At 43.2% G+C, this 14,669-nt stretch overlaps 1 protein-coding gene across 4 annotated transcripts in view; it reads left to right on the top strand.

Annotated features, from left to right (window-relative positions):
* LOC149871364 (uncharacterized) overlaps positions 1-14,669 on the top strand; it is a 164,666-nt gene that overhangs the window by 9,497 nt on the left and 140,500 nt on the right. For 3 of the 4 annotated variants that reach the window (XM_090032379.1, XM_090032376.1, XM_090032377.1), the window contains one exon: positions 8,003-8,082. The gene's annotated coding sequence lies outside the window, so the exon portion shown is untranslated. Of the gene's footprint in view, positions 1-8,002; positions 8,083-10,327; positions 10,466-14,669 lie in introns of all 4 variants that reach the window. The other variant, XM_090032378.1, reaches the window with a different exon arrangement.

Here is a 14,669-nt window from a genome sequence, read left to right on the forward strand (position 1 = left end):
GAGGTTGTTGAGGGCTTTTCGCCTTCTGCAGCTTGGACTGTTAGTGACAGTGACCTGCTAGAGTCTTCTGGGTGCATTTCACCTAATCATTTTCCTGTTATTACAGAGGCCTTAAGTATACGGCAGTTTAGCCTCCTGAGAAATGAAAGATTTTAACTTAACCCAAAATGTTGGATCCAACAGAGTGGTACTGAAGTAGAATGTAAGGGCCTCTGGTGCACAGGAAATTTGACAAGATGACCTCATGGTCCCTTCTGGTCTTAAACTCTAGGAAATGGAGCTCCATTCTCTCTGGGTGGATATTTTTGTGATTCCAGATCAAATGCCATGTCATACAGTACTTACTAACTGCAAGCAGAAACACCAGAGGGAAACACATAACTGAACCCCAAACTTTGTTCCTTCTGCATAGTCTTACAGTTAACTTCCTTAGTACATGCAAGAATAACTAGAGCAGCGTTTGTTAACCTGTGGGTCACAACCCAAAAGTGGGCCACAAAAATATCTGAAAGGGTTGCAAACAAACTTTAAAAATGGATTCTCCTTTAAAGAAAGAGAAAAATGTAGGAAAACCGTGGTTTTTCCTTTGTAGGCTGTTAGAGTTCTAGCCTTGCAAGGAGCTGCTTGGGGCTTCCCATGCCCCACACAGTGAGGGAACTAGGGCCTGGGGTGGGCAGCAGGTCAGGAGTGAGAGGCATTGGATTGGTACTGGCCACCAATATTTACAAATGGCTCCTAGTACAAAAAAGTTTGAGAACCGCTGAACTAGAGTAACTCAGTTCCATAAAACTAGCAGAATGTAAGCATATCAACAGCTTTGTGTGCCCTTCAGCAGAAGCCTACAGCAATACCATGTTGCTCTGCAGATCCATCTGATCTCATGAAGCAAGCAGGGTTATGCCAAGTCAGAATGGGAGACTTCTAAGGAAGAGGAACACTTACAGGGCTGCTTTTGATTCAGTGGTGATTCTTCCCTCCGAGTCAATACTGAACCACTGCTTCAGACTGGCATTAGTGGTTGTGCTGCGGGAAGCACTTTTATCTTAACAAATGTAAAACGGAGTCTGTGACCAGTCAGTGTTCTTGAATGCCGTGGTGTGCTTCGTACTGCACAGATAGTCTTTCCCAAGGAGTTTACAAGCAAGGTAATTAATGATCTCAGCATAAGTTGCATGACTGATTGTTAACATTGTCATGCTGAGCATCTCTGTGGTTTCCACTGGATGCATGTCATCCTTGAATTCTGTTCCTATACAGCTGTGTGGTGGTAGCCTGTGCTATTAACTAGCTGCTCTTTTATTGCAGAAGAAGCTGAATTTCTTCAGAGGGAAGTGTCATTTCTGTATTTAGATTCATGCTTTTAAAATGCTTGGGATCTTTCTAGGGAACAAGTACTTTATAAAGGGAAGTAGTCATTAGGGCAGTGAATCTCAACCAGGGTGACTTGGGATCCTTTCAAGAGAGCTGTGGTGTGCCATGCAATGTTAGCACTGTTAGATGTGCAAACAGCCTTCCTAAGTAAACCTAGAAATTTCAGATAGGAATCCATAGGGTAAAAAACATCTTGACCTGTTCTGATATCTTGATAGTAGAAGATTGTTTTATTATTTTTCTGTAGTCAGAAAACAAGTGAAGACTAAGAGCTAGCATTTTCCAAGGAAGGCCTTGAGTCTATCCAGGGGTGCCTCGAGTCTCAAAAGGTTGAACACCACTGTATTAGGCATATGCCAGGACTGGAATGATTGGAGGAGATTTACCTGGATTACCGGGATAACGGGTAATTCCGTTTGAGATTATATTTGTCTATTCTCAAGTTTTATTTACATTGAGTGGGGCAGGAGCAGTGGTGTTTGTACTATTACAAGATTTGTTCAAAGCAGTCTGCAGTAGGCAGGCCTTGGTGGAAATTCTTTGTTAGGCCTCAGAGTTTTGATTTTGGGGTGGTTTTGAAGCATGACTGCATTTCAACATGAAGTGCAAGATGCTTTGAAACAGAGACGGGACCTGAGAGCTCAAAGTAGCTTTGGGAGGCGGTACCATGACTTGTCTCTGTGTAAACCTCATGTATGAGATAGAGTTAATTCTGCCTTCTTTGTCTCGGAAATGCTTTCAGTGGTGGGTGGGGGAGGACTAAATAAAGTACTTGCTATGGGCATTGTGAATATTTAAACTGTATCTCTGGAGGTTTCTATTATTTTAGATCTGCAGGTTATGCTTAGTTCTGTATATTTAAAATGGCTCCAGATTCTGCTCTGTCATACACTGCTTCTTTACGTGACCCACACGTGCTGCTGCAAGGAGAGGTTACTTGCTTGACAGACTAAGAAGATTACACTACAGAATCTCCTGTTCAAGTAGTGTGACAGGGCAGATTTAAACTTCACAAAGCCCTGAAATTCAGGGTTGAAGTAGGGACTCTGCTTTCTCACCCTTTAAATATACTTTCTTTAGCATTGCTTCAGGTCCTGGAAAATTATTGACCACAGGCTGGATTTGCCCAGTTATACCATGGACTGGAACTGGGACAGATGCAGGGACTGAAAGGAGGCATCTTCGGCTTCAGTAGTCCAGGAAATGCTGGCTCTAGCTGGTACTTCTTTGCAGTCATAGCCTCTGTGGCTATGGGGATGCTTGTCCAGACACAGGACTACCTCAAGTGAACCTGAAGTGCACTTTCTTGTGAAGGTAGAGGTAGTTAGCTATATTAATCTGAATTTAGGCATTGCAACAAAAGCTTATGCATCTCTGATTCAGTTAGTCTGTCAAAGAAGTCTCCTGTGCAGGTGCGATTCATTGAGGGGTTAGGCTTGTCATATGGCTCAGTGGGAGCAATGTGGGGACTTGAGACCATATGTTGTCCAGCCTGTGTGTGGGTTCCCTGTTAGTGCTCCTGGGGGCTAGGGCTCTCTCCTAGATGTCATGCCAGGCTCGCCACTCTTGATTTCCTTTGCTTTTTGAAGATTTGTCAGCAGCAGGAACCAGATGCGTAAAAACTTGATTTAAACGTTACTTTGGGGCTGAGCTCACGAAACCTGCTTTCCTCTGGCTACTTTTTTCTCTGAGTTTTAAACTGTCAAGTGGCCCAGAGCTTTTACTTTTACATTCTATGCTTAGGTTGGTTCTTCCCTTCTAAAATAACCCTGGCAAATTCAATGTGAAAATTTACTAGTGGGGGTGGAGATAGGGGTATGGGATGGGGACTGACCTGACTGCCCTGCTAATCTTCTACCAGCCACTTTGGGGAGTTGGAGACTCTAGCTGTTAGAAACAGTGAGTAGTATGTTGCAAGGCATTCTCATGCAGTATCATGAGGGTGGGTTTGTTTGACAGCGGGAACTCTGATTCCCATGGTCCACTGCTTTTCAGTGTGCAGAGACAAAATAGTGGAGGACTAGCTCTTCCCAGTGCTGAAGAATAAGCTAAATATCTGAGCACATTTTGGAAGTGCAGTTAGCTTTCTGAGGGGTGGGAAAAGAAAGGTGTCCTGGCTCTGAAATCTCATGTTCCCTGTGGCAATCCTGTCGGGGACTGTCTCGTTGAAGGACTGTGGTCTTTGCCTCCTGAAGCTAAAAGACTCTGGTGATGAGACAGGACATGCTTAGTGGGAACAATGCAGCATGTTGCTTCCTATGGGGATATTAGGGGCTGTGGAAGAGAAGCATACAGCGCCAACAGTTGTACAGTGATAAGGTAAGAGAGTAGGGAAGCATGATACTGTTGTCTAATGGTTAGGGCATTGCAGATCAACCTTTCTAGCAGGCATGCCACATGGTAAGCCCTCCACCCTTCCCGAGTGGCACTCTGATCCCCTTCCCCTGCCCAATCTGCTGATCTGTTTTCTGCTCTCTGCCCTATACTGCTTGCCTGATCTGCTTTGCTTCTTGTTCCCTGCTCCTTCTGTGATCTGTTGCATGCCACACTGGCTGCTTGTGCCATTTGTGGCACATGTGCTGGATTGGTTAACCCTGGATTAGGGGATGAAGGGGGTAGCAAGGATACTGCTTTCATTCCAACTTCAGCTGCTGCTGACTTGCTCTGTCTCCTTAGGCTTTCTTCATCTTTTGTAAGAGGGGTAATCAGGGCTATGTCATGGGACTGTTGGGAAGCTTTAATGTAAGCAAGTCCTTTGAGATGTATCCTTAATAGCTTTATACCCATGCAAAACAGTAACTGAAAACATTCACTTCCCAATTGACCAGGGAAGGCTTCCTTCAGGGAGCATGTTGAGTTGCATGTTAAATAAAACATCCCCATAGAATATATCAAAGAGAATTCTTCTGTACTGAAATAAGCTGCAGACCATAGCTTGAAGTGTGTCACTGATGCCCTAGAAGGAAGCAAAACAAACCCCCCGCTGTCATGCTTTCCTCTAGCAGTGAAGCTGGGATTGGATTTCTGCCTGTCTCTTTATTAGTGTTTATCCAGTCCAGCCCAGGGCTAAAAACCTGTGTAGTTGGTGTTTATGATCATGAAAATGACCATTTCAAGGTATCTGTCAGCTGGTAGGGAGAACCTCTCTTTTGTAATAAGGCTTCCCAGGCATATTTGGAGGGTTTAAAATCATCTGTGCTCATATGGAAGGGATTTAAAAAAATAATTTCTCCCCAAAAATAAATCCATCAGAACTGAGCTGTTAATCATGCAGGAGCTGGAGAAGTTGATGTGCTCTTTGATGCTAGTATTGTCAGAGAGGCCATAGTTCCTAAATAGAATTAGGATAAACCTCTTAAGAAGAAAGCCTATATGATTTTCAAAGAAGTCTTTCTCTATAGCCTAGGTCTTGGAGGCCAGATCTGTCCTATTATCAAGTGTCTATGCCTGCCTTGATAACATGGGATTAGGATAGTTGTGCTTTCAGACTTTTGGATTTGAGGACAGGTTGGCAGCTACTGAGTACCTTTCTTTTCACTTGCCAGCCCTCTGTTCACTATTGCATACTATGCACTAGCCTTCTTTATGGTCCCTGCCTGGCTATCTTTCTGCCTCATCACTTCTCAAGCACACTTTAAATCTCTGAAAACATCATCTTACACTCTTTGCAGGCCATTTAATTTCTCTTTTCCTTTTCTATTCCCGTTTGTTTTTTTTGTTTGATATTTAGTTCTGTTTTAAAGGTTTTTGTGCCATATTGTATGAACTAAATGGTATTGTATCTACTGATAATTATAGTAGACTGGTTAGTACTGACAGGTGACCACCAAGGCACTAGCATGGGAAGCATAAGATCATTGGGCTGGTGACACATGGCAAGCAAGTTTGTTTGACAGTGAGAAGGAAATAAGAATTGGTGGAAATTCATAGTGGATCCAGTGCTGTTTAAAGTGAAACTGCACTTCAAACCCAAAGGACAGTCATGGGATAAGGCAGTTCTGAGAAGAATTATTGGTGAGAACTGTACGAGTCTGAGCTGAGTTCTAGGACCCAAGTGTTGGGATGCTGCTTGGCACTGTGCTTTATTTATGTTCCTAGTATAGCTGGCTGTTACAGGGCAAAGTGCTTTGTTCCTAAGATGCAGCTGTTTTGGGAAGAAAGACCAGACCAACTACATACAGAACTTATTAACTCACTGGCTAGCAATGCCTAAGGAAGCCGCAAGCAACTCAGTTTGCTTTGCTCAGCAGTGGCAGTAGGAGCTTGTTTTTAGTTTTTGCCAATAACGTTCCTCTCATAGTAACAGCAGCCTGACTGAGGACTGGGGAGAAGGGAGCTGTAAGGCAAGGTAAAGCCAAGAAAAAATCTTCTCATTGCTTTTATATAGCACAATCCAGAGGTTAAGGTCTGGCTGTTCAGGAAAAGGAAACTTTCCTCTGTGTGCCTTTTTTTTCCACCCCAATTGGATATTGTTAATCCTGAATATATTGCTTCTTCCATCCTGGTCTAAACTTCGTGTTTCCAAAAAAGACATGTGGAGCAAATTTTCAAACTTGATCCTGTAATGTTAACAGAGACCTGTATTTCACTATCACTGGGAAAAATTGCCTTTCTGTAGGCTACAAATAATCTGCTCTTGAATTGGGTGAATGACCAAATTAGATTTATATACTATTTTTTCCATCTTAGCAAAGTATGTGTTTCTTAGTAGAAAGATCTTGCTCAGTTCAGAACTTGGTAATGGTGAGTCTCCCAGGGGTGTAGAGTTTGGGCAGCTTTCTGTAAGTAACTTTCCTGTTTTGGTTATGGTGGTAATTTAAAGCAGAGAGGGTAGTGATTATAAATGGGAATGGAAAGTTTGTTCATGAGGTTTGGATACTGACGCTACTGTCTGGTGGTTTTCAGTACAATTTTAATCCTTGAAAATGCTTCTGTAATATTTGAGGTCTTATTAATGGGGGGAAAAAAGAGGGTTGAATGGACTAAGTTCTTGTTAGTCTTTAAGCAGACAAGGTTCTTTGGGTAAATCTGATATCTTTTATTAGACCAACCAAATAGTTGGAAAATTTGTTCTTTGCAAGCTTTTGAATACAAACACCCTCCTTCAGGAAGAGGGAGAGTTTGTAGTTAGTCTTTAAGGGCACTTTTTCTTGTGCTCTGGGGTGTGGTGCTTTAATTAGAGCAGCTCCGAGAGCTGCTCTAATTAAAGCACTGCAAATGCCCCTGCCACCATTTTGAAGTGTGGAGACACTGATACGCAAGATGTGTGAGGCTGTTGGGGCACGGTCATTGCCATGCTCCAGCAGATTCGATTAATTACACGCATTGCCATGCTCCAGCAGACATGCTGTAATTACGCTACGTTGGAGCATCCTCTGCGCTCGTATACACATGCTGTAAAACACTGGCTAGTGATAGCTGGAGGCTGTGATTCAAAATCAAAGACCAGGGAATTAGGAGACTTCTTATTCAGAGTCAAAGGCAAACCAAAACATTCTGTAAATACACTGTCTTCCTGCCGTTTTATAAAAAGGCTCAAGACACAGGAAATAAATTGCAAATCCTTGGATTGATCTCGTTGTTCAGTTTTGATATAATCAAGTTCCTTTACCCTTTTGGAGCATTGTGACTACAACTTTGCACTCAGGCGTTTAAAATTTTTCAATACAGTGTAATATATTCTACTAAAAGTTCTTCCCACTCTCTCTCCTCTTTTCCAAATTCAAATCTTTAGTGTGGAAAAACAGCTGAAGGCAATTGTTGTGGATGGACTAGAACTTCTAACTGGAAGAGCAAAACTTGGTATTAGCCATTTTTTGCTTTAATATCTCTTGATTCAACCTTGGATATAATGGGGCATTCTTCTTCCCTCCCTCCCCCCACTTCCTCACACAAAAAAAAATCAAAAAAGAAAAACATCTCTACTTGGGACAGTTTGTAACTACTGAAACATCTTGTTTTTAAGATCTCTTCTGTAGTGTGTATCTGGTGCTTCAAACCTTGTCAATGTGCATTTCCACCGTCAGCAAATCAATTTAAACCGTCTCACCTTCTGCTCAGAGCTGCTAAACTTCTTCTGTATGACTAATGTGCAAAAAATTGTATACAGCAACAGAAACAAAGTCAATGTATTGTACCTAATTAAATAGAAGCGACAAGTCTGTCTGGTATTGAAAGGCATGTGAGTGCATTCAAAATCCATTGGAAAACATGCTACCAAAGCCTAGAAAGGCTTATGTTCTTTACAGAGAGGGAGAACGTATTTAGCAAGATAAAGACGTACTAGTGTCTGTGGAGTGTTTGATATTACTTAGTATAATTGCCTAGACTTTGGGTTTTTTATGACCTTGACTATTGAGGAAGCATTACCCAGCAGAGCAAGTGGTGGTCTGGAGGCCACGAGCTGTGCAGCAGTAGTCTAGGTACTTGTGCTGGCTCCCTTTCTAGTCTTTAGCAAGTTATTTACCATTCCATGTCTCCATGAGTAAAATGGGGACTGTAGAGGAGACTCTTATTAAATTTGGAGTCTTGCCTTGCTCTTGCTCCTAGCAAATGTGGCTGGGGTGTAACCTGCCTAAGTGTTTTCATCCAGTGTCACTGTAATTAATTATGTTCTGTAACACTTTTGCAGGGTTCAGGAGTTCCTAAATGCTGATGGGCATTTGCATCCCAACATGACATCACCTTGAAGGAAGTCTGCACTCTCAGCAGGTATGCTTTTAGCTCTCAAAGTTACTGTTGCATCTCTTTTAGGTGCTGTACATTGCAAAACTAATCATTGTTGCTCAGAAAAGGAGGATGCATTACTACTACTAGTAAAGATTTATGGCCTATAGTTAGTGAGACCTGCGCTTAACCATCTTGGTTGGTTTATCTGATCAGATTTATTGTCTCTGCTTCCCCCTTCGGTGATTTATCCATAATTTCTTGCCATTAACACTGGGACGTAAGGAAAAAGAAGAAAGCGGAACAGATTAATTGCTACAAAATCCAAAAGTACTTCATTTTTGTGGTAAAGAGCAATCCTAGGTGGTCTGGCCACAGGCTCCTTGTCCTAGTTTTATCTGTAGTGTTATTGCTATTAGTAAGGTTTGGAGCCTTTTCCCCTTATCCTTCCCTATGGGGGTTGCACATATGTTTGCAGACAGCTAGGAAAAGTAGTCAAGCTCACTTTTAGCCTGGGGAGCATTTGTATTGTCTCCCATCAGGGATGAGGCAGTGGAAGACTGGAAAGGTTCCCAGTCATCTAGCTGTTTTGCCACCTTGCCTGCCTTGTTGTCAATTGCCAGATGTTATAGGAGAGAGTACTCCTGTGGCATTTACCCTGTTCCCTGGTGTAGCTTTTGCTGTTTTTTCCAGTGAGACTCAGGCAAGAGTAATATGGAAATGTGGCCAGTGCCAAGAAAATATCTGTTCTCAGTGTATTTTCCAACCCAAAATTTGTACTTAACCTTGCTTATGCTGCTGCTGTGGAGAGGTGGAAAATAAGTCAAACTGATTTGCTTGGCTGCTGAGGCTGATGCAGGGGTAGGTAAAATACAGCCTGCGGGATGGATCTGGCCTGCCAGGCCATTCTATCCAGCCCACAGGGGCCCTAAAAAATTTAGAGAATTTGTATTTAACTGCCCCTGCTTCCTGTCAAAGGTGAGCCCAGAGCTGGCGAAGGGCCCAGTCTATCAGTGGCGGTGGGAAACAAGCTGGTGCTCAGCACAGGGGGAAAGTGGCCGCTCCCCTTACCTGCAGCTGGCGCTCTTGAAGCCTTTGCAGGGCTACCTGTGCTTGCTCTTGTTGCAGAGAGGCAGAACAGCCCTGCGCGGGCCGTGAGTGGCTGCAGCATGGGGCCCTGCTCCCAGGGGGGTGCTTTTCTCCTGCGCTGAGCACCTGCTTGTTCACTGCAGATGAGTGTGGGGTCGGGACTGCCTGCTGCTCCCCACCTGTACCATGGGGCTGGAGTGGGGGCACTGGGTGTAAATGGGCATGCAGGAGCCAGTGGCAGCCGGGCGGGAGTGAGGGGCCTGTGCCAGTGGGGCAGTAGGAGTGGGGTCCCAGCCTGCAGGGGCTCTGTGGAGCTGGGCTAGCTCCCCCATCTCTCTTCTGGTGTAACCCAGCCTGGCTCCAGAGATCCCTGCCAGCCCGTGCCCCGCGCTCCTGCCGCCCTGCTCTGGGCCCTGCTGGTGCTGACCCTGGGACACTGGTGCAGGTCCCGTGCTCCTGCTCGCTTCCACTCCCCCCTGGCCACTTTCCTGCCCAGCCGTTCTGCACTACCCCATACCCAGACACACACATCCCCACAAATCTCCATATGCAATCACTTCTGCATATATACCACAAATCACCACAAAAATATATGTATTATTTATATATATTAATTATAATATATATCTATATATCTATCTATATATATACATAGATAGATAGATATTATATTAATATATAAAATAAGTTGAAATATATTATTATGGGTGTTTGATTTTTAGTATGTCATTTTTTCCTGTGTGATGGCAAATCCTCTTTCCCAAAGGCGTACTTCCAGGGGGAAGGGGAGGGACTTCCAGTGGCAAAGGTCAGAGGTTAGGTCCCAAGATGGTGACTGGGGTGGGGAACCTGTCAAGGGGCAGGGCTACCCATGCGGCCCTTGACAGCTTGCCAAAACTTGGTAAACGGCCCTCCACCCAAAATAATTGCCCGCCCCTGCTCTGAGGGCTGGGAAGGTGGTAATCTGCCTCCCCCACTGGAGGGTTGCAGATTTCCCTCTGCATCTCCTACTCATTCATCAGCTTTTCCTTCTTCAAAAGCACAGTTACTATGGCTTTCCCTTTGGGGCCAGCTGTTGCACAAGGTACAGGTGGCTGGTTAATGAAGTATATGTGTATTGAAACTTGTCTGTTGTCAGACCACATTTGTAGTAAAGGATTTTCTTTCTGTCCTGTCTTCATATTCTGGGTGACTCCCTCAGTGCAGTTCTGTGGTTTCACATACTCTGAAGCAGGAAGTAGCAGCAGAAGTGCCTCAGCTTCAAATAAGCTATAACAGCACCCAACAGCAGCTCATCATTTGCAGTTGTAACATGGTGACTTAAAGTGAGATTCATAAGGTAAACGAAATATTGTTTTTGCTATAGGGCCTAAGCGTAGACCATGAGAAAAGTATTTTTCAGGAAGTGGCTAAAAGGACTCTCGGAAACTTTTTCACTCTCGACAACTTTAATGATTTTACAGCCACTGGAAAAAGTCCTCTATAGATAGCTGTGTTCAAGCATTTTTGATTAGTATAGTAAAAATACTATGCTGCCTGTTTTTGGGAGGTTTTTCTTTCCAATAGAACTAACATTTTCAGTTAAATGGGCAGTGGTAACAATACAAATAGCAATCTATAGTAAGAGTCGGCAGTCTTTGGCCCATGAACCATATCTAACTCTCAAAAGCTTGTTTTTTTCTGGCCTGCAGAGCTGGGACAGTGCGGGGAATTGGCAGCATTCAGCAATGGCAGTGACTGGGCCACAGGCAGTGGCCAGCCGTAGACCAAGCTCTGTTATTTGACCTGCTGCTGCTTAAAGGCCACTGACCCCTGATCTGTAGTATTTGACTGCCTTTTTTTTTGTTGAATCCTTTTTGCTGGCCTGTATATTTGACCCCAAATGTGATTAAGAATATCAACATAATGGCTTCAGCTATAATCTATGTCCTCATCCTTACCTGAAGATATAAGAAAGGCATCTCCAATATAAAGCTCAATTTTTCAAGGTCCACAGAACTCTAGGGGCACTATGTGATTCTGATGGACTGAGTAGGGCTTTCTAATATTTCATCAGTAAATATGCTGCCACATTCAGTCTTCGAGCATATCTGATGTGTACATGGAACCTCCCTCTGCAAGAGTTTTGATTCAAAATCTATTAGGAGAGGAATTCTTTCCATTGATTTAGTTGACTTTGGATCTGATTCAGCTAGCCAACTAAATCATATCCTGTTTTAGCTTAGCACTTCATTATTGTGCTTCTGCTTCTTATGACCTTTAATGTATTTTCGGAGAGTAGATACATATAAAAGGTATTAATTGGGAGTGAGAAGGAGATTGTTATATCAATATCCAGTGTCAATATCCAGTGGTGCACAGATCTGCCATGGTTGTTTAACATTTCCCTGTTTAAAATAGACACAGCCTGTAGTGGCGGACTTCTCTTTGAGTAATTATTATATTTCTATTCCATCTGAAGCAGTGTAGCAATGTCTCCAACCTGATGCATGGTCTTACTTGATATACCCAGTATATTTATTATTCTGATGTGCCTGTGTTTGACTGAAAACCTCATTATACACCCTTGAAGGTATTTGATAGCAAAAGTGGATACGCTGAGCCTATGATGATTGTTCTGTCTGAGATTCAAGTTGATAAATGTTTCTGATAATCACTCATTGCAACTCACTGTGAATACCTCTTTGAGGTTGTAATGGAGAGTGGGAGTTGCTAAACCTTTAGTAGCAGGACCAGTATTCTCCCATCCATCGGCTCTGTTTGGTCATATAAGGCAGAATTGTGTCCCCTTAAATTGAAAAGCTGAATAGATGGACAGTCCAGCAGGAAGCAAAGGAAGCAGAGATCTGGTTGGTATACTCAGTTTGAGCCTTTATCTTTGCCCACAAGCCACAATTTTAAAGCAGTCGTATCCTCAGTCTGCCCATGGATAGGTTTATTTCTCACACTAAACTTAATTAAAATGGTGCTTTTCAGAAGTGGCTGTCTTCAGCTGTAGGAGGACTTAATCCTTTGCTAGCCTAGCATAACTTGTTTTTCTAATGAGCTGGGAACTATTGCAGTGAACATGTGATCTGAAAGGTTTAGAAGCAATAGCAGTTGCTAGACAAAACAATAAAACCTTTGAACTGTCCTAAAAAAGTTCTTATGACCTTTAATGTATTTTCAGAGAGTAGATGCATATTAACGGTATTAATTGGGAGTGAGAAGGAGATTGTTATATCAATATCCAGTGTCAATATCCAGTGGATATCCTTTCAGTCATTTGTTGGTACCTTGAGGTTGCAGTGGTCGATAAGTCAAGATTCAGTTACCTGGTGAGGATCCTTCTTATCCAATGAGTCCCACAGAAATCTTGCCAGCCTAACACTGCTTAGCAAAGAAATCTGTGCAGCACAGGATATTTAAGATCAAGATTTCTAAAAGAATATAAGATCGTTAAGTGAACCAATCTTTCTTGTAAACCTGGTTTATCCAGGAGCAGGTGGGTGGTGTTACAAGCACGGATAAGGAGTAGGAGGAAGGGTGGGGCTGTTTCTGCCCAGCCTCTGTGTAATAACTGCAATTCTATGTCCCTTCCCTGCCTGGTATGTTCAGTTTGCTTTTACTTTTTAAAGTGGGGCCACTTAATGCATTATAACTTAAATCACTATTTCTAGCCTTATAGGGTCAAGAATTATGTGCTTATATTATAAGTCTCCAATCTCCAGGGACTTAAAGTTAAAGCAAGGAGGTAATGAAAGGGGGAAAAAAAGGAGGTAAGACTGACTTCAATTTGCCAACAATCCTAGCTCATGTTTGCTTCTGAACTGCAAAGGAAGGGTATTGAATTCATTCATTGGCTCTAATGGCTTGCATTGTCTACTGCCAGCCATGGCATTGTTCTGTTTCTAGTTTCTTAACAAAATTTCCTGTTCTGTAGTGTTACCTCCCAAACACTTTTTGATTTAATTTTTCTTCTTGGAACTAGGAACAACTTTGATTACAAGGGAAGCAGGGCAGTTAGGCTAAATGTCTGATTAAGCTGCTGATGTGTAAAAGCTGCCTTTACTTGCTTCCTTCTTTCTTTTTCCCAGTTGTCTTAAGGTGAGTTGCAAATGAGGGGCAAACTGGTCAATTTGGATTTTGGTGTTGAATAGGGAAAAAATGACAGTGATTCATGATAGGGAGATAAAGTCCTCAAGAAATTTGCAGAGGTGATATTTAATGTAGATTTTTAGAAACCTCCTGGGACGCTGTGAATGGCAATATCTAGCATGGCAGAGAAATGCTAGTTGGTACAGACAATGACAGTGGTGCTCAACCTTTTTGCCCTGTGGGGACTGGATGGACAGTGCCCAGTCTTTCCCTGGGCTGGATCTGGATGGTGATTCCCACCTGGCACCAGATCTAGCTGGGCACCATCTGGCCACAGAGGGAGGCAGGTGGCAACTCATCTTCAACCCAGCTCTGTGAGGGGAGGGAGAATGGCTTGGGCCCAGTCCAGCTGTGTAGGTGGAAGTGGGTATGGCTCAACCCCAACCTGACCCTGCAGGGATGGCAGGGAGCTTGACTTGACTCTTCAGTGGGGGAGGGGGCTTGATGTTGCCCCAACCCAGCCCTGTGGGGGGCATGACTTGGCCACAACCTAGCTGCACTAGAGGAAAGAGAACATAGCCCAGCTCCAGCTGTCCCCATGGGATTTGGGGTTTGGGAACTTGGCAGCAGGGGAGAGTGGCCATATTAATTGCCACTACTGCTGCCACCAGATTTCCCAACCCATGGGGTGCCCCATGGGCCAAATGCCATGGATTTGCAGACTGCTGAGCACCCTTGGACTAGGAGAACTCTGTTTCTACATGTGAAAACAGCTTCTTGAGGGAAGATCTGCCATTTAATGGGAATTACTAAATTATGGTGCTGGGGTTTTTTTTAAGCACACAAAGAAACCAGAGAGAAGATTTCAAAAGCTCTTTCTTGAAACAGATGGAAACTATATTTTGGGGTTCTCCCTCCCTCCCTTTTGGTTCAATCCCAACTGGTGCTGGTTTCTTATACTTTGAGATAGCTTTGTATAAAAAATGGGACAGTTGCTGTTGCATTTCTGACTTGTATTTTGTCTCTCTGACCCAATGTTTGCATCACTCTACCTCATGTGACTGGAAAAGGGTGTTTTTTTTCCCCTCTGGAATATATTTTCTGTATAATCCAGGCTTCATTTCCCTTGTTGGCAGAACTACAGTATTTGCTATGCATTTTTCAAAATGTGTCAATCAACTTGGCCTCCCAAGACATAAGAACACTGCTTGTATTGCTGCTGTAATTCTGGGGTGGAAAAAATCTATGTACTGTCTCAGATAATTGGGTTATTTCACTCTGAGAGCACAAGACATTCTGAGTAATGTTACACTGCTTTGATAGGTAATTAAAACGGTTGGGAGCAGGTCAGGTAAGATAGTCTGTGTATTTACAAGACCACATGGCTGGGGTTTGAATACTGCTACCTTTTACAGTCAGCTGCGGATCATGCATGCTTTGTTCTGTTGTAAAAGTTTTAAATGTGT

This window comes from Crocodylus siamensis, chromosome 2 (assembly GCF_052110815.1).
Source record: "Crocodylus siamensis isolate JL-2025a chromosome 2, ASM5211081v1, whole genome shotgun sequence".
Classification (NCBI taxonomy): Eukaryota; Metazoa; Chordata; order Crocodylia; family Crocodylidae; genus Crocodylus; species Crocodylus siamensis.